Genomic DNA, 19,211 nt, shown 5'->3' with positions numbered 1-19,211 from the left:
GCAGGCCTAATGTTGTCCCGCCATAGGCTATTGAGCTCATAAGTGGTGCTGCACATCAATGCGAGTGCATCCTGCTGGGGTATGGTTAGCTCTTCGTTCCCGACGGACCGAGCAAAGGCGGTGATGGCTGCTGAGTGGAGTTTCAGGACCCGCTGCATCTTTACTTCCTGAGCCCTGATCTGCTGCCCCAGCTGGTTCCAGATCTGCCCGTTGACCGTTTTGACCCGCAGCGCCTCGCAATTCTCTGGCGCTGTGTACGTATCAAGGGCCTGCTGGACGACCTTGTCCTGCAGCGGCTTGTTGGACAGCCTATTAATGCTGGCCGCCATTCTGGGTGGTAATACCATCCCAGTCGTTGGGGGCGCTGCGTACCGGCCCACTACACCCAGTAGCTCTTCTTCTAGCACGCCCGGCATACTGATGTTGTCCTCCGCCTGCCCTTGGGATAGGCCAGCCCAGTCCTGGCCTCCCTTACTGCCCTCGAACATAGAGGGTACAGAAGGGTGTGGTGAGGAGGAGGCCAAAGCCCGTCCTCCTGGGAGATGCCTAGCCTGCATCTCCTCATCGATCATTTGTTCTAGGAGCTGCCTCATGCAGCTGATGCGGGCGTCTCCCCGTTTCGGTGGTGGAGAGCGTTCCCGTTCCTCCGACGAATCGGAGGACACCGGCCGGTTGGTTTTGTGAGTAGCCTTCCTCCCTGTGCGGGGCGTCGATATCTGCAGCACAGGGGGCGGCTCGGTGTCGGGTGAGCGGGAGCGTTGAAAATGGCTCCTCCACTACGAGTGGCTGCCGCCCAGCTATGGACCCCTCCTCGGGTGGAGTTGGGCAGGCAGTCCTTCTGGCTGGTCGCTTTCGAGAGGCCATAATTCTCCCTTGAGCGACTCTGTAACACAAAAAAGGCACTTACCTGAGGTCTTGTCTTTATGCTGCAGCTGGAGAGCCTGGCTCCAACTGCTGCCGCTGTTGCACTGCTGACGTAATGCCGCGCCTGCGCGCTGGGTGGGTTCTTCACGTAGTCACTCACGTGACTCCGAAGTAAAATTGTGAAGTGGAAGGAAAATGATCCATTGTTTTCAAATTTTTTTAACAAATAAAAAACTGAAAAGTGTGTCGTGCAAAAGTATTCAGCCCCCTTTACTTTGATACCCCTAAATAAAATCCAGTGCAACCAATTGCCTTCACAAGTCATCTAATTAATAAATAGAGTCCACTTGTGTGTAATCTAATCTCAGTATAAATACAGCTGTTCTGTGAAGGCCTCAGAGGTTTGTTAGAGAACATTAGTGAACAAACAGCATCATGAAGCCCAAGGAACACACCAAACAGGTCAGGGATAAAGTTGTGGAGAAGTTTAAAGCAGGGTTAGGTTATAAAAAAAATCCCAAGCTTTGAACATCTCACGGAGCACCGTTTAATCCATCATCCGAAAATGGAAAGAGTATGGCACAACTGCAAACCTACCAAGACATGGCCGTCCACCTAAACTGACAGGCCAGGCAAGGAGAGCATTGATCAGAGAAGCAGCCAAGAGGCCCATGGTAACTCTGGAGGAGCTGCAGAGATCCACAGCTCAGGTGGGAGAATCTGTCCACAGGACAACTATTAGCCGTGCACTCCACAAATCGGGCCTTTATGGAAGACTGGCAAGAAGAAAGCCATTGTTGAAAAAAAGCCATAAGAAGTCCCATTTGCAGTTTGCCACAAGCCATGTGGGGGACACAGCAAACATGTGGAGTAAGGTGCTCTGGTCAGATGAGGACCAAAATTGAAGTTTTTGGCCTAAATGCAAAACGCTATGCGTGTTGGAAAACTAACACTGCGCATCACCCTGAACACACCATCCCCACTGTGAAACATGGTGGTGGCAGCATCATGCTGTGGGATGCTTTTCTTCAGCAGGGACAGGGAAGCTGGTCAGAGTTGATGGGAAGATGGATGGAGCCAAATACAGGGCAATCTTGGAGTGCAAAAGACTTGAGACTGGGGCGGAGGTTCACCTTCCAGCAGGACAACGACCCTAAACATACAGCCAGAGCTACAATGGAATGGTTAAGATCAAAGCATATTCATGTGTTAGAATGGCCCAGTCAAAGTCCAGACCTAAATCCAATTGAGTATCTCTGGCAAGACTTGAAAATTGCTGTTAACAGACACTCTCCATCCAATCTGACTGACCTTGAGCTATTTTGCAAAGAAGAATGGGCAACATTTTCAGTCTCTAGATGTGCAAAGCTGGTAGAGACATACCCCAAACGACTTGCAGCTGTAATTGCAGCGACAGGTGGTTCTACAAAGTATTGACTCAGGGGGGCTGAATATTTTTGCACGCCACACTTTTCAGTTTTTTATTTGTAAAACAATTTGAAAACCAGGTATCATTTTCCTTCCACTTCACAATTATGCACCACTTTGTGTTGATCTATCACATAAAATCCCAATAAAATACATTTACGTTTGTGGTTGTAATGTGACAAAATGTGGAAAAGTTCAAGGGGTATGAATACTTTTGCAAGCCACTGTATATGATGAACATTTGGCTGCATTGAGCCTGTACTCATTGGATTTTAAAAGGATGCGAGGGGACCTCATTGCAACCTACGAAATAGTGAAAGATCTGGATAGAGTTGTTGTGGAGAGGATGTTTCCACTATTGGGAGAGTCTAAGACCAAAAGGCACATACTCAGAATAAAAAGACGAACCTTTAGAAAGGAGATGAAGAGGGATTAATGGAGGCAGAGGGTGATGAATCTGTGGAATTTATTGCCACAGCCGACTATGGAGACGAAATCATTGTGTATTTTTAAAGTGAAGATTGATAGATTCTTGATTAGTAAGGCCGCCAAAGGTTATGGAGAGAAGGCAGGAAAATGGGGTTGAGAGGGAAAGGTAGATCATCCATGATTGAATGGCAGATTAAACTCAATGGGTCAAATGGCCTAATTCTGCTCCTATGAGTATGAACATGAACATGATTTTACTTTTTTTCATTTTAAATTAAGCTACTCAAAATTAAACCAGCTGGCGTGTTCTCAGATGTTATTCAAATACCAAAGTTGATCATTTAATGTTGATTCAATGTTGAGATGAATTTTGATCTCCTGCTGCTTCCAATAAACTAAAATTAACTTAAACCTCCTTAACGAATTAAATTAAGCTAATTATTCCAGGAGGCTGAATTATTTTTTTCTGAGACAATGAAATAAATAATATATTTAAGGTGAAATTAGAACATTTTGATCATCTGTCATAATGACATGTATCATCCTGATTGTAATAGGTTGAATTGAAAAATATATCATGGAAATGGGCCCTTTGTCCCACAGAGACAACACCGATCTTTGATGACCCGTTCACACTAGTTCTAGGTTATCTTACTTTTGCATCTGCTCCCTACATCCTGATGTGATTTACTGACTAATTAACCTACAAATCTGCATGTCTTTGGGATGTGGGAGGACACCATAGCACCCAGCGATAACTCATGCCATCGCAAGGAGAACGTGCAAAATCCACACAGACAACACTCAAGTACAAGGTCGGACCCAAGTCTCCAGCACTGTGAGGCAGTGGATCTACCAGCTATGCCACTGTGCCATTAAATGAGTTTACATACTTTCTGTAGAATGCAAACATTAACAAGTTCAAAATAATAATATTTTATGAATACCACCACTAATCTGCTTATATTTCATAGTTTCTTTGGAGTCTTTTCATGTCTCTCAGCTTTCATTTCTGTTTTCTTTTCACTACTTCTCACTATTCCTGATGTTTTGGCAGGCTGTTGTTCTATGCTTATCCTTATAAGTGACTAAACTATCAAATATGTCTGCTGAATAAAATATTTGAAGAAAATGCATCAAATGAATGTTCCATGCACTGCTGCATTATTAAACATAGCTCTGAGGGATGAGTACCAAATTAATGAATATCCTTAAATTCAGAGGGGAGAGCGTGAAAGCCAATAAGCCGAAGATTCAAGATGATCATTTTACATCTTCTACTAATGGATCACAGTCCCAGAGTTGACTGATGCACTAATTAACTATCTGGAGACGCTAATACAATACAAATTAGTGTAACAGCTAGAGATCTGAAAGAAAAACAGAGAATGTTGGAAATGTTGCAAAGGCCAGGCAGCATGACTGGGAATAAATTGGAGAAAATATTTCAGATTGGGAAACAAATTAGAGATACATTTGCCTAGAAATTCATCTCCGGCTGATAGTATGTCTGCATCATATTCCCCCTTAGATATTCCGTCCATTGCCCCCAGCACTGTTGCTACCATGCACCATATTTAGATTTCTGACTGGTAATGAATTCTAAAGGACCTGTCCCACTTGGGCGTCATTTGCACGTCACGGAGGTGGCGCGAGAAGATTTTGTAAATCCCAAAATCCTAGTGCGCCGCATGCGACTGCGCATCATTGCCTATGCCACCACGCCACACCACGCACCATGCGCATCACAACGCGCGCGTCGTGCGTCGTGACGCATAAATGTTGTCGCGTAAATGACGCCCAAGTGGGACAGGCCCTTTGTACTAAAAGTTTCAAGATGCAGGGAAGGGAGGACAAGAGTAAAGAGCAGAGTGACATAGTCTGTGCCAGAGTGGAAGGCAATAGAAACATAGAAACATAGAAAATAGGTGCAGGAGTAGGCCATTCGGCCCTTCTAGCCTGCACCGCCATTCAATATGATCATGGCTGATCATCCAATTCAGTATCCTGTACCTGCCTTCTCTCCATACCCCCTGATCCCTTTAGCCACAAGGGCCACATCTAACTCCCTCTTAAATATAGCCAATGAACTGGCCTTAACTACCTTCTGTGGCAGAGAATTCCAGAGACTCACCACTCTCTGTGTGAAAAAAGTTTTTCTCATCTCGGTCCAAAAAGATTTCCCCCCTTATCCTTAAACTGTGACCCCTTGTCCTGGACTTCCCCAACATCGGGAACAATCTTCCTGCATCTAGCCTGTCCAACCCCTTAAGAATGTTGTACGTTTCTATATAAGATCCCCCCCCCCCCATATGTTTAACAAATGATGTCAGGCCTGCTGAGTATCGCTATATTTTCTGTTTTTGCCAGCTATTGCCTGTGTCAGAACTTTGGTATATGATGGATATACAATTGAACTATTTTGCTGATTATGCCACACACATGATGAAGTCTGATATGAAGATCAAGAGTAGTTAAAAAAAAAGGAAATATAATTTAGAAAGCCTTGCCACGTGGAAGTTAAACACAACCAGAGGTCTTCCAAAATCTTCTGAGAGATATGCATGTATCCTATATGAAGTAATCCCACCCATTTGATTTAAATACAGGCATCCCTTGATTATTTTTTAAGTATACATTTAATTGAACTCTAATTACGAAGTGCTCCATCAATTTGCTTTCTTCCAATATGTGTTCGAAGCAAGAGGATATTTATCCATAATACAGTTAAACTCAGAGAACAGCCAGCAACAGACCTTGCTAATTTAGTTGTGAAATAAATACAATCGATGCACCTTCATCATTTTGATGTTCTTAGGCATGCAATTACAATTGCATATATTATTAACCTATTGACAGTTTTGGATGTTGTTAACTTATTTATTGAATGGAGAGCAAGTTTGATTGTAGTTTCCAGCAAGAGTGTGATGGCTCTCTGAAAATGGCAACACAAGTGGACAGAGTGGTAAAAAAAGGCATTTGGCATGCTCAACTTCATTGGCTGGGGCATTGAGTATAAGGGTCAGGAAGTCATGATGAAGCTCTATACGGCTTTGGTGAAGCCGCATTTGGAGTATTGTATGCAGCATTACTAGCATGCTGCCTGGAATATGTATTATGTAGAAGGAGAGGTTGGACAAGCTTGGATTATTTTCCCTGCTATGCCAGAACCTGAGAGGAGATCTGATAAAAAATATATAAAATAATGAGACGCATTGGAAGTAGACAGTCAGAAGCCTTTGCCCGATATGTCAAGATTAGATGGCAGAGTTTTAAGGTGAGAGGGCCAAAGTATAAAGGAGATGTACAAGGCAAGTTTTTACACAGAGAGGGGCAGATGCCTGGAATGTGTTGCCAGGGCTTGTGGTGGACGTTGGTAGTGTTTAAGAGGCACATAGATATGCAGTGAATGGAAGGATATGGATTATGTGCAGACAGATGAGATTAGTTTATCTTGGCATCATGTTTGGCACAGACATTGTGGGCTGAAGGGCCTGTTCCTGTGCTGTACGTTTCTATCAAAGATGGACACAAAATGCTGGAGTCACTCAGCGTAACAGGCAGCATCCCTGGAGAGAAGGAATGGGTGACGTTTCGGGTTGAGACCCTTCAAAATTCAGAAGGCTCTCGACCCGAAACTGCACCCATTCTTTCTCTCCAGAGATGCTGCTTGCCTGCTGAGTTACTCCAGCATTTTGTGTCTATCTTCAGTTTGAACCAGCATCTGCAGTTCCTTCCTTCAGTGTACATTTCTATATTCTATGATGGGGTTCTCTTCGTTGTGACTTTTTATTGTCCTAATTCACATGAAATCATGAAGTGAATGGTGCGAGTCAGAATACTGTGACATGAAACGTGTAATCAAGCTCTGCCCTGACTAGGAGATACACAAACCGCAGATGCTGGTTCACAAACAAAAGACTCAAAGTGCAAGAGTAACTCAGCAGGTCAGGCAACAGAACATGGGTAGATGCCGTTTTTGGTAGGGGACTTTCTTCAGACTGATTTTAGTGAGGGTGAGAGATAGCTGCAAGAGAGGAGGGGCCAGACAACCATGGTGAGTGATAGGTGGGTACAGGTGATGTGTTTTTTTAAATTTGCAAATGGTTGGACAAACGTTGGGTAAGTGCTGAGATAAGCATAGAAAAAGTGCGAACTGTGAAGCTACAGATTATAGATTAATCTATTATAAGATTATAGATGTAAAGGGACAGTGGGAGGTAAAAGGCGAGAGCATTTTGTGTTATTTTCAGTATAAAAATGGGGGATTGTTTGTTGGTTAGTTGCTTAAAATTGGAGAATTCAATATTCATCCCATTAGGTTGTATGATACCCAAGCAAAATACAAGATACTGATCCTCCAGTTTTAGTTTGACAGTTTTCCGCCCCCTTCAAAGTGCTCCCACCACCAGGCACATCTTCCCATCGCTACATCTCTCCACCTTTGCAACTCCATGGTTCACATCCCTAAACCACCCCTTCCTAGGTACCTTTCCCTGCAACCACAGGACATGTCTCTTTACCTCCTTTTTCACATCCATCCAGTGACCCCAGCAGTCCGTCCAGGTGAGACAGAAGTTTGCATGTGCCTCCTCTAACCTCATTTACTGCATTCAGCGTTCCTGATGTTGTCTCTTTTACGTTGGCCAGGCCAAGCATAGCCTAGATGACCATTTCACCAAACACTAGCACTTAGTCTGCCAAGAGCTGCTGGATTTCCAAGTTGCTAACCACTTTAAGTCCCCTTCTCATTTACACACTGACCTTTCTATCCTGGGCCTCCTCCAATGCTAGAGTGGGAGCACACACAAACTGGAGGAACAGCACCTCATATTCCACTTGAGTAGCTTACAACCTATTGGTATGAACTTGCATTCTACAATTTTAGTTAGCTCACCTACAAACAACCGCTGGTCCTCCAATTTTATATTTATTTTTTCTTTAGCCCTCTCTTCCCTGTGCTCCACCTGGATTTGCACCCAATTCTTTCTTTGGCTTCACAATCCACTGCTATCCTTATCTCACACATTTCTGGCCCTTGTCCAACCTGCCTATTATCCTCCCCCACCTCCACTTGTACACACCTATCACTCATCCACCTACCCCTCTCTTCCAGCTTTCTTTCTGCTGCCCATGCCCCACCCCCAACAATCTGAAGTCTGAAGTGGGATCCCGACCAGAAACATCACCCATCCATGTTCTCCAGAGATGCTGCCTGACCTGTTGAGTTTTCCAGGACTTTGTGTCTATTTCGATCCTGACTAGGTCTGAACTAGATCAGACACCAGCATCTAAAGGCTCATGGCTGATAATAGAGAATATAAGTTTGCTGATGGAAAAGTTCAAAAATGCTAAAACAAAGAGAAACAGGCAGCACAAAAAAAGCCCAAGAGAGAACAGTCTGTCCTGCTTTCCAATGCTCTGTAAAAATCACCTGAGTTAAAACAACATTGCAGATGCCAGCAACTCACTTCTGCAGTGGAGGAAATAAAGGCAGAGACTAAGAACAGCTAATGATCTTTGAAGCATGGTTTTCATTTGTGATTGGAGATCACATTTTTTTAAATATTAAAAGGCTTGTGTACTGTAAGTGAGCCGTGTAATTTTTTCTGCAACCTTTTTTTCTCACACTTTGTTTGAAACATCTGTTTTTTATTATGAGGGTGTTTGCCAACTAACCCTGTTCAACAGTTCAAAATCCACCCATGAAAAATCATTTTCAAATGGTAAAATAACTAGACAGTGCAATAGTTTGAGAAGGAACTGCAGATGCTGGAAAGTCGAAGGTAGACAAAAGTGCTGGAGAAACTCAGCGGGTGAGGCAGCATCTATGGACGAAGGAAATAGGCAAAGTTTTGGGTTGAAACCCTTCTTCAGACTGATGTGAGGGTGGAGGAGTGGGAAGAAGAAAGGAAGAGGCGGAGAGTGGGCTGAGGGAGAGCTGGGAAGGGGAGCAGAATGCAGGGACAACCTGAAATTAGAGATGTCAATGTTCATACCGCTGGGGTGTAAACTGCCCAAGCAAAAAATGAGGTGCTGCTCCTCCAATTTACGATGGGCCTCCTTCTGGCCATGGAGGAGGCCCAGCTCAGAAAGGTCGGATTCGGAATGGGAGGGGGAGTTGAAGTGCTGAGCCACCGGGAAATCAGATTGGTTATTTCGAACCGAGCGGAAGTGTTGGGCGAAGCGATCGCCAAGCCTATGCTTGGTCTCACCGATGTAGAGCAGCTGACACCTAGAGCAGCGGATGCAATAGATGAGGTTGGAGGAAATGCAGGTGAACCTCTGCCGCACCTGGAAAGATTGCTTGGGTCCTTGAATGGATCCTTGAATGGAGCCCTTGAATGGGTCCTTGAATTGCAAGGGAAAGTGCCAGGAGAGGGGGTGGTTTGGGTGGGAAGGGACAAATTGACCAGGGAGTTACGGAGGGAGCAGTCTCTGTGGAAAGTAGACAGGGGAGGAGATGGGAAGATGTGGCCAGTGGTGGGATCCCAGTGGAGGTTGCGAAAATGTCGGAGGATTATTTGTTGTATGTGACGGCTGGAAGATGAGGACAAGGTGGACTCTGCCCTTGTTGCGAATGGGGGGGATGGGGAGTGAGAGCAGTTACGGGGTATAGAAAAGACCCTGGTGAGAGATTCATCTATAGTAGAAGAGGGGATCCCCCGTTCCCTGAAGAGTGAGGACATCTCCGATGTCCTGGTGTGGAACACCTCATCCTGGGTGCAGATGCGGCGTAGACGGAGGAATTGGGAGTCCTTACAGGAAGCAAGGTGGGAAGAAGTGTAGTCCAGATAGCCATGGGAGTCAGTGGGTTTATAGTAGATTTCCGTCAGTGGTCTATCACCTGCGATGGAGATAGGTCCAGAAATTGTAGTGAAATGTCAGAAATGGTCCAGGTGTATTTGAGTGCCGGATGGAAGTTAGTGGTGAAATGGATGAAGTCAGAGAGTTGTGTATGGGTGCAGGAGGTAGCACCAATGCAGTCGTTGATGTAGCGGAGGTAGAGTTTGGGGATAGGGCCATGGTACGCCTTGAACAAAGATTGATCGACGTACCCTACAAAGGCAGGCATAGCTTGGGCCCATGCGCGTGCCCATAGCTACACCTTGTATTTGGAGGAAATGGGAGGAGTCAAACAAAAACGTTGTTAAGGGTAAGGACCAGTGAAGGAGAGTATCAGTGGACAGGGATTGGTTGGTTCTGTGATCGATGAAGAAATGGAAGACTTTATGACCCTCCTGGTGGGGATTGGAGGTGTAGAGTGACTGGACATCCATGGTGAAGATGAGGGAATGGGGGCCTGGAAAACGGAAGTCATGGAGTAGACGAAGTGCGTGTGAGGTATCTTGAACAAAGGTAGGGATGGATTTAACCAGGGGGGATAAGGATAGAATTGAGGTATGTGGAAATAATTTGGTAGGACATGAACAGGCAGAAACAATGGGTCTGCCAGGACAGTCAGGTTTGTGGATTTTGGGGAGAAGGTAAAATCGGGCCGTGCGGGGCTGGGGATTGATGAGGTTGGAAGCTTGGGAGGGCAGGGAGCCAGAAGTGATGAAGTCAGTGATAGTGCTAGAGATAGTGGCCTGGTGCTCGTCAGTGGGGTCATGGTCCAAGGATAATTAGGAGGAGGTGTCTGAGAGTTGGCACATGGCCTCAGCCTTGTAGAGATCAGCACGCCAGACTACCATGGCACCCTTGTCGGCAGGGTTGATCACCCAGTCTGGGTTGTTGCAGAGTGAGTGGAGGGCTGTACGTTCAGGGGGGGAGAGGTTAGAGTGAGACAGGGGAGTGGAGAAGTTGAGGCAGTTGATGTCCCGCCGGCAATTAAAAATAAAAAGGTCTAAAGCCGGTAGATGGCCATGAGGGGGAGTCCAAATGGAGGGGGTCCATTGGAGAAGGGAGAAGGGGTCATCACTGGGGGGCAAGGACTCCTTCCAATGGAAGAACACTTTGATGCAGAGGCGACGGAAGAAGAGCTCCACATCGTGGCGGGCGCGGAACTCATTGAGGTGGGGACAGAGGGGAACAAAGGTGAGACCTCTGCTGAGGACAGACCATTCGGTATCCGAGAGGGGGAGGTCGGGGGGGGGGGTTGCTGAACACATGGCAAGGATGAGGGTTGGGGCCGGTGGAAGGCAGGGGAGTGGACTGAGGCTGAGGGGATGTCTGGTGGGGGGGGGTGGTGGGTGGTCAGCGAGGGAGGGGGTTTGAGGACTATAGTGTGGGTGGGGAAGAGCTGGGATCACATGGTTTGAGGGGGAAGGGGAAGACCCAGTGGAACAACCACTGAGGTTCCCTGCGTTAGGGGGGGAGCACTAGGACCCAGCACAGTTAGACCCCGTGATGTCAGGGTCTGCAGCGTGGAGACTTCAGGCCCGGTGCTGAGCCTAGGACTCGGGTAAGGCGATGGCTGCGACCTGCTGTAGAGCGATGGAGTGGTGAGGGTACGATATTATTATTATTATTATTATTATTATTATTATTATTATTATTATTATTATTATTATTATTATTATTAGGGTAGGTTAAGTTGATGGTGGCGGCCCGCGGGGAGTGGAGTCCGGGTCTGCGGGCGAAGCGTAGGAAATCCCGGTCAGTGGATGGCTGGTGAGGCTGCGAGGTTCGGCGGGCCAGGTGATACGGTGAGGTTCGGCGATCCTGATGAGGCAGCGAGGGTCGGTGTTATCGATGAGCAGGTGAAGGTCGGCGGCAGCGACCAAGCGGAGGGCGGTGACGGCATTGTCTTCGGCGGTCCGGGCCTGTGGTCGGTCAAGGAGGCGGTGAATGCTGCTGCTGCTCCTTGTGGTAAAGATGGCGTCATGGTACTCGGCCTGGTGGTGTTTAGGCAGGCGGGCCAGCATTGGGGCCCGGGGCCTGCTGGCGATCGTGTCTCGGAGTGTTAGTAGCAGGAGCGGACTAGAGGCGGGCTCGTTTAAGGTCCAGATGAGCCAGGAATCCACCAAATGGCCAGGAATCCAATGCAATATAATCATTATGACACCTGAAATACAACCACATATTATGCAGGGTACAGATTAGATACATCATTGGAAGATTGGAGGCGTGAATATTTGGACACAATAATTTCTCCATCTTGTGCTTCATGTCGGGCACTCTTGGAGTAATATATTTTATACTTGCGATTGAAATGCTAAAATATGAAGCTTAATTCTCTCAGACCAATATTACAGCACTTAGTTCTCCTTCCTATTATGCCTATTTACTTGGGCCTGCTGTTATTGATTTTATCCCATTGCTCTTGTTAGTAATTGAGCCAAACTGGCACTAAGATTAAAAAGGATTATTTGGCAGCGTGGAAGATGACTCAACTGCTCTGCATTAATATGATTACTGCAATCCATCTTTGCGGAAAGGAAATCATCTGAAATGGTGAAAAATCACTAATGGCATCAATGGCTAGTGTCAGTCTCTGTGCTATGAGGAAAGAGACATGTTCTCTGTGATAGAGGCAAATGGCTGATTCTATTGTCCCAGATTCTGCAGCAAAATTTGGTTTAGTGTTGATACGCAAAACTATCCCAGATTTATCTCTCTTTGTCTGCATATCCCTACTGCAGAGGCAAAAACAGCTAAGGAGCTTTCATACCACAATGGAATCATATGCGACAGCCAAGACAAACCTGGGAGACTAAGCCAAAGAACTTTGATTGCTGACAACCCTTACTCCTTGACTTGGCTCGAAAACACTCTGGTAGTCTGGATTGACCTAAAAACAACCACCCTTCTGCAATTTGCATTTTAGCATGCCTCAGACTTCTTCACATATAAAAAACATCTAATCATCTTTGCTGATGAATTCAAGTTAGTGGCGGAAAGCAGGCAAGCCATTCAGCCCACGATGTCTGTGCTGAGCATATGCCAAACTAAATGAATCCCATCTTCCTGTACATGGTCTCTATTATAGAAACATAGAAAATAGGAGCTAGCTCCGTCATTCTATATGATCATGGCTGATCATCCAAAATCAGTAAACCGTTCCTGCCTTTTCCCCATATTCATTTAGGTTTGTCTTGGCTGTCGCATATGATTCCATTTGCCCTAAGAGCTAAATCTAACTCTCCTTTGAAATCATCCAGTGAATTGGTCTCCACTGCCTTCTGTGGCAGAGAATTCCACATATTCACAACTCTCTGGGTGTTCCTTTCCCTGCTGGTTCATGTACCTGTTTAAATTAAACATTAAATTAAATTAAATTAAACATTGCGATCATATCTACATGTACCACCTCACCCAGGTAGCCAGATCCAGTGCGAAATGCTGAGCCGATGGATGCAAATCTCATCCGGCTCCTCAGCTTCACACCAATGCCAGCTGACATTAAGAACGGCAAGCCTACACATTTGCAGGAGATCGCCAAACTTGTTAAAAAATAAGTGAATGAGGTTAAAGAGGTTTTATACATTTTTAGCAACCCAGCAATGGACATTATTTTGTATGTAGAAGCACCACTGAACCATTGAATCATTAAATTATTTGTTATAATTTTACATTGTTTGAATTAAATGTTCAAAATGTTTTGCTTATCTAAAATGAATATGTTATAGACAATAGACAATAGGTGCAGGAGTAGGCCATTCAGCCCTTCGAGCCAGCACTGCCATTCAATGTGATCATAGCTGATCATCCCCAATCAGTACCCCTTTCCTGCCTTCTCCCCATGACTCCGCTATCTTTAAGAGCCCTATCTAGCTCTCTCTTGAAAGTATCCAGAGAACCGACCTCCACCGCCCTCTGAGGCAGAGAATTCCACAGACTCACTACTCTATGTGTGAAAAAGTGTTTCCTCATAGAAACATAGAAACATAGAAATTAGGTGCAGGAGTAGGCCATTCGGCCCTTCGAGCCTGCACCGCCATTCAATATGATCATCGCTGATCATCCAACTCAGTATCCTGTACCTGCCTTCTCTCCATACCCTCTGATCCCCTTAGCCACAAGGGCCACATCTAACTCCCTCTTAAATATAGCCAATGAACTGGCCTCGGCTACCCTCTGCGGCAGAGAGTTCCAGAGATTCACCACTCTCTGTGTGAAAAAAAGTTCTTCTCATCTCGGTTTTAAAGGATTTCCCCCTTATCCTTAAGCGGTGACCCCTTGTCATGGACTTCCCCAACATCGGGAGCAATCTTCCTGCATCTAGCCTGTCCAACCCCTTAAGAATTTTGTAAGTTTCTATAAGATCCCCTCTCAATCTCCTAAATTCTATAGAGTATAAATCAAGTCTATCCAGTCTTTCTTCATAAGACAGTGCTGACATCCCAGGAATCAGTCTGGTGAACCTTCTCTGCACTCCCTCTATGGCAATAATGTCCTTCCTCAGATTTGGAGACCAAAACTGTACGCGATACTCCAGGTGTGGTCTCACCAAGACCCTGTATAACTGCAGTAGAACCTCCCTGATTGCTGCTCATCTCCGTTCTAAATGGCTTACTCCTTATTCTTAAACTGTGGCGCCTGGCTCTTGACTCCCCCAACATCGGGAACATGTTTCCTCCCTCTAGCGTGTCCAAACCCTTAATAATCTTATATGTTTCAATAAGATGACCTCTCATCCATCTAAATTCCAGAGTATACAAGCCCAGCCGCTCCATTCTCTCAGCATATGACAGCCCTGCCATCCCGGAAATTGACCTTGTAAACCTACGCTGCATTCCCTCAATAGCAAAAATGTTTGTCTTCAAATTAGGGGACCAAAACTGCACACAATACTCCAGATGTGGCCTCACTAGTGCCCTGTAAAACTGCAGAAGGACCTCTTTGCTCCTATATTCGATTCCTCATGTTATAAAGGCCAACATGCCATTCGCTTTCTTCACTGCCTGCTTTACCTGCATGCTTACTTTCATTGACTGATGAACAAGGACCCCCAGATCCCGTTGTACTTCCCCTTTTCCTAACTTGACACCTTTTAGATAATAATCTGCCTTCGTGTTTTTGCAACCAAAGTGGATAACCTCACATTTATCAACATTAAACTGCATCTGCCCACTCACCCAACCTGTCCAAGTCACCCTGCATTCTCAAAGCATTCTCCTCACAGTTCACACTGCCACCCAGCTTTGTGTCATCTGTAAATTTGCTAATGTTACTTTGAATCCCATCATCTAAATCAATGATGCATATTGTAAATATGTGGGGTCCCAGCACCGAGCCTTGCGGTACCCCACTACTCACTGCCTGCCATTCTGAAAGGGACCCATTAATCCCTACTCTTTGTTTCCTGTCTGTCAACCAATTTTCTATCCATGTCAGCACTCTACCCCCAATACCTTGTGCCCTAATTTTGCCCACTAATCTTCTATGTGGGACCTTATAAAATGCTTTTTGAAAGTCTAGGTACACTACATCCACTGGCTCTCCCTTGTCCATTTCCTAGTTACATCCCCAAAAAATTCCAGAAGATTAGTCAAGCATGATTTCACCGACTCGGACAGATCCTATTTCAAATGTCCTTGACTTTCCGAAAATTTAAATACAGCTAGAAAGGTTTTTGAAAGGGTCCTGAGGTCTGATCATCCAACAGAGCCCCCTGTACCTCCCGGAGCATCTATCTGTACCTCCCAGACCAATAGACAATAGACAATAGGTGCAGGAGTATGCCATTCGGCCCTTCGAGATCATTCAATGTGATCATGGCTGATCATCCCCAATCAGTACCCGATTCCTGCCTTCTCCCCATAACCCCTGACTCCGCAATCTTTAAGATCCCTATCTAGCTCTCTCTTGAAAGCATCCAGAGAACCGGCCTCCACCGCCCTCTGAGGCAGAGAATTCCACAGATTCACAACTCTCTGTGAGAAAAAGTGTTTTCTCGTCTCCGTTCCAAATGGCTTACTCCTTATTCTTAAACTGTGGCCCCTGGTTCTGGACTCCCCCAACATCGGGATCATGTTTCCTGCTTCTAGCGTGTCCAAACCCTTAACAATCTTATATGTTTCAATAAGAATCCTTCTCATCCTTCTAAACTCCAGAGTGTACAAGCCCAGCCGCTCCATTCTCTCAGCATATGACAAACCTATGCTGCACTCCCTCAATAGCAAGAATGTCCTTCCTCAAATTAGGGGACCAAAACCGCACACAGACCACCTCTCTGTATCTTCCGAACCACTACTCGGCACCTCCTGGAGCACCTCTCTGGTACAGAGCCAACCTTCAATACTTACAATATGTCAGCACAGATAAATGATCAAAAGAAATTAAAACCTTGACAACTAAAGAACTTTAATAACTAAAATGAAACAGGAAAGACTTAATGGGTTAATAAGACTAAAAGCTCACACAATACAAAGCAATGCAAAATTTTAGAAAAATAGTTTGCCCCTTGTAACATAACTTTAAACAATTTTAAACACCTTTAAACACTTTAAAAGACCCAATGGATATTTTGTTAAATCATAAGCATGTTTACTGGAGCATTTTAACATTATGATTTATCAAATCGTCTTTTCACATGAACAAACTCAAGGTTTTCACAATGATCATGTAAACTCATGTAAGCCAGTAGAAAAGGGAAAGTTGCTTGGTGCAAGATTCTTTGGTGAGCACAAAATGTGGATATGGGGAAGGTTTCCAAAGGCTCCTGATCCGGCAGGAGAAGAGCAGTTAGCTCCCAATCAGCAAACTGCTGGATTTCCATATTTGTGGTTGGAAGTGTGTTTGTGGTCATTGCTGTCACTTAAGCAATGTAATGTTAGCACACACTAGCACACACTAAGAGTTTCCCTGGATATTTCCCTTCGAAACCTGGGAAAACCAAATGGCACCCATCATTATGAGAGATAAAAGCCAGAAAGCCAGGTTTAATTTTGTTTTGTTTTTCATCTTTATTTTAATGGATAAACTCATTGGTGGATCATTTCCACCAAGAAAAGATTGCATTAGAGACGAAACAAACTGTGGAAAAATACTAATAATTTCAGCAATTACAAGATGCTGAGCTGTAAAACGTCTGGCTTTATGGTTTGGAACATGATGAAACGAGGTTAATGAATATCAGATGCAACATTTTCAGAACTCCCACCTTGAAAACCTGTTAAAACTAATAACTGTTCTTATGTAATTTATGTTCCAAGTTTTCAAATTAAAATTAAAAAAACCCTGCCCTTCAATGAAATATTAGATCTTTTTAAGTTTATATTAAACGGAAGACAACTCCTTACTTTAATATCCCATCAATAAGATTACATCTCCTTCAGTGCGGAATTCCATTTCTACTTCTCTATTATAAGAACATCGGAAATAGGAGCAAGAGAACAAGGCCCTGGCTCTCAGTCTGAATAAGGGTCTCGACCCAAAACGTCACCTATTCCTTTTCTCCAGTGATGCTGAGTTACTCCAGCAATTTGTGTCTATCTTCGGTTTAAACCAGCATCTGCAGCTCCTTCCTACACATTTTGTCTCCTCCACTGCAAAATCTCCTCAAGGTATGCCTACTTTGAGGAAGTTCTCCTCCTCTTTCCGATGATAGTTCTGCAACATCTTTACTTGCTGCTCCCGCTCTGTGATTCCTCCTGCTCCCCGATTCTATGACCACGTTGTAACCCAGACTTGCTACCACTCAGTGTTTTCTCAGTGCCTGCCTGTGGCTCTTGGGGATTCAATGGCCTGGTTCCTTTATCATCATTACTTTTTTGCATATCTTTCATTCATTTTTTCTATATGTCTCTACATCACCGTCAACAGTATATTGCTCGTTTCCCTTTCCCCTGACACTCAGTCTGAAGAAGGGTCTCGACCCGAGACCTCACCTTTTCCTTTTCTCCAGAGTTGCTGCCTGATCCGTTGAGTTACTCCAGCTTTTCATGTCCATCTTCAAGGCTCTTCAAATCTGCTACATCATCATAGCAGTTGTTCTTCCTCAACTCCATTTTTTTTTGCCTAATTCCTGATGCCTCTGCAATCCAACAATATATCAATATCAGACCTTGAATAAACTCAGCGACCGTGGATCCACTGCCGTCTGGGCTAGAGAATTCCAAAGATTCCCAACCATTTAAGGGTAGTTATAGCTTCCAAAACCTCAGACCAAAATGCCCGGCCCGTATCCTGAGACTATGCTCCCCTGCTTTTATACTTCCTGGCAAATAGCTTCTCAACATTCATCTTGTCAGGCGTCAATACAATCAGCTCTTATTCTGTACTAAGCTCCAGAAAAATACTCAATCTTTCCTCATCAAATAACCCCGCTCAATTCAGGAGTCAATCAAATAAACCTTTGCTGCACTAGCTCCAAGGGAAGTGTATGATTACATATAGTGCATTGTGTTGGCTGAGATTATGGGATCAAAATCTTTCGCATTTAATCAGATGTGGACACATGTCAGCCTCTGGAAAGGAACTTGGGTCCCCAGTTCTCTGATCAGAGGCAAGTAAGGAGTAATAAGTATCGCAAAAATTATTAACGCATAAAGAATGTGATTTTGTTTTTGTCTAATAGACAAAATGTAAAGTTTACAAAGATTCAGGTCATTGGATTTCTTTGTAACAGCGAGGTAGTTTATTTATGTTTTTAACAAAACTTTAATGATTTTGGCTACTATCATTGCATCTCCATTTTCCTACAGACATTTAAAAGTATTTTTAAGGTGAGCAAGCCATCATCCTGGTGAAACGAGAGAAATGTTTCTCTAAGGCATGATTGCCTATCTAATAGTTCTTCATCTGATTTTCACGCTTGAGAAATGGGATATTATAAATCATCTCTGATTTACTGCAACAAACATTTTGCCAGAGCAGAATGAAATTTAAGTCTATATATATGGAGCAGTTCTGGAAAGTTTGTTCTAGCTGCTTGCTCAACCCAGCAACATTGTACCTTGTTTAGTTAATTCTCAAGACTTTTACACCCCTTTCTAGAAGGAGAGGGGAATATAATTAAAAATTGTTTCAGTTCTACTTCAATCTAGGAGCAGCGGAATATGAGTGGGGAAAATGTAGAAACAAAGAACTGCAGATGCTGGTTTACCAAAGATAGACACAAAGTCCTGGAGAAACTCAGTGGCTCAGGCAGCATCTTTGAAGAAAAGGGATGGCAGATGCCTTGGGTCAGGACCTTTCTTCAGACTGAAAATAAGGTCCTGATTCGAAACATCACCCAACATTTTTCTCCAGAGATGCTGCTTGACCCAGTACATGAGTGGGATTATACTAAACCATACGAATGTTCAGTAGGAGCCAAATGGAAGTGCACCTCATCATTTCACTCCCTCAATCACAAATGTGTTCAAAGTTGCATTAGAAGCTTGAGATTTTAGTCTTGTTCTATGAAGGCTTCCACCAATATCCTTCAGCCATGTCAAGAATCATAGAGCATGGAAATACCATGTATCAGTGGCAGAGTGACATAGCTTGTAAAGCTGCTGCCTCATAGTGCTGGAGCCCTGGATTTGATCCACATGTGTGGAGCTTGTACTTTTGTGTAGGAGTCTGTATGGAGTTTGTACGTTTTCCCAGTGACCACATGT

This window comes from Leucoraja erinacea, chromosome 1 (assembly GCF_028641065.1).
Source record: "Leucoraja erinacea ecotype New England chromosome 1, Leri_hhj_1, whole genome shotgun sequence".
In the NCBI taxonomy this organism is placed as follows: domain Eukaryota; kingdom Metazoa; phylum Chordata; class Chondrichthyes; order Rajiformes; family Rajidae; genus Leucoraja; species Leucoraja erinaceus.
This window is presented reverse-complemented; position numbering follows the sequence as displayed.